The sequence below is a fragment of the Cebus imitator genome, unplaced genomic scaffold, assembly GCF_001604975.1.
Source record: "Cebus imitator isolate Cc_AM_T3 unplaced genomic scaffold, Cebus_imitator-1.0 Scaffold144, whole genome shotgun sequence".
Lineage (NCBI taxonomy): Eukaryota > Metazoa > Chordata > Mammalia > Primates > Cebidae > Cebus > Cebus imitator.
Genome location: NW_016107459.1, coordinates 2,788,312 through 2,790,104, shown reverse-complemented (window position 1 = coordinate 2,790,104; position 1,793 = coordinate 2,788,312).

The following is a 1,793-nucleotide window of genomic DNA, read 5'->3' as shown; positions in this document are numbered from 1 at the left end:
AAAAAAGATAGTAAAACACAATTTATTTCATTGTTTTCCAGATGAAGATGCTTAGAGCCAAAAGAAGAAAAACACATGATCACAAATTATTTATAAATCAGTAACATCTAAAAAATATCAATTATTAATTTTCTAGCCCAATGTAACCAGTAAGACTCACTTAGATTAACAGCATTTTCTCTTTCTTTCTCTCTCTCTCTCTTTTTTCTTTCTTTCTCCTCTCTCCCGTCTTCCCTTCCTTCCTTCCACTTTTCTTTCATTACTCAAGCCCTTCCTGCCTCTATTAGCAGAAAACACAGCAGCTTTCCTTCCCAATTCTTGTAGAATTTCATGATCTGACTTAGTTCAAAGTGGTAGCAAGAAGAAAAGCAAAGCTGATCAACTCACTCACTGGTGCCACTTTTCCTCTCTTCTCTTTGACAGATGTTTTGTTTGATAAATAGCTTTTCCATGAGGATTGTAATGAGATCAGTTTACTTAAAAACACTAAAATTTAGTGGCAAATCACATCTGAAAATGCAACCCTTTGTATTATGTTTAGGAAAACATTAAAAAATCTATTTAATGCAAACATAGTTATTTGATTCTTCCTTAATAATAAGATAAAAAACAATTTAGATTTTGCTTTGAGGCTGATGTTAGGAATCTCTGGAACCTTCTGAGATCTATCTTAACTAATTTTCCTTAATTATATCTTTCTAAGTGATTGCTTTACCAAAAAAATCCTACTTATGCACACAACCCTTTCAGTAGATGGCAGTTATACTTTAATTCATTGTATCTCTGCCCACTACATTGATCTTTTGTCTATTTCTGTGCAAGGTAACTTATTTTGATATTTTCTGTCATGAATCACTATAAGAATTTAATTAAATTGATATATTAACTGTACTGTAATTGCCATTGAAGTATTGTAAATGTCAGGCTACTCTGCTCTCATCCCAAATCATGACTGGAAATAAGATACTGCACCGAGATTATTTTCTTTATCAAGAGAGGTATACAAAAAGAAATAACTCAGAGATATTCATTTTGACCCAGGACCTGGAATTAGTTTTTTAGGTAGAGATAATAACTATTTTGCAGAATATTTGATTAATAACCCATAATTATTTCTTTCAATTTGTTCTGCGTTTCCATTCTTAGTGTTATTCTGTGTTCATGACCTGATCATTAATAAATTGCCTGTCAGTGTTAATGCTACTTACTTTTTGACTAATTTATTCAGATTTTTAAAAATATCGATTAGTTCCATTTCAGTTATCACTGAGAAGGTTATTTACAAAATCTTCAATTCACTTTAAAAGTTGCATTGTACATGTAGTCAATATAAAATTATAAAAATAAAAAACCCAATTTAGGAAAGTCATTACATCTGAACATACAGTAGCTATAACTGTGCACCTTGAGGTATTTATCAATGTGGCAGCATAGTAGAATATAAAATTCTAACTGAGCCAGAGTAATTAAGATAATTAAACTTGCATTTAATAGAAGAGAGCATGTTCATACAGTATTAATGTTTTAGCTGAAGCAGTAACATTTTATCTTGCTTAATAAATATAAGTTTAAGTATTTTGAATATTTAATATTTGGTTTTATTCAAAATTTATGCCTTTGCAATCAGATACAAAAACAAAATTTCACAATAAGTCATATTAGTTTGAATCAAGTATCCTACATCAAAATTCATATTGACATAACTTGATTCCTTCCAGAAATAAATGGAAAACAATGAAATATTTAGACATTAATAAGCATTAATATATAAAAATTTTACTTAACGCTTTAAT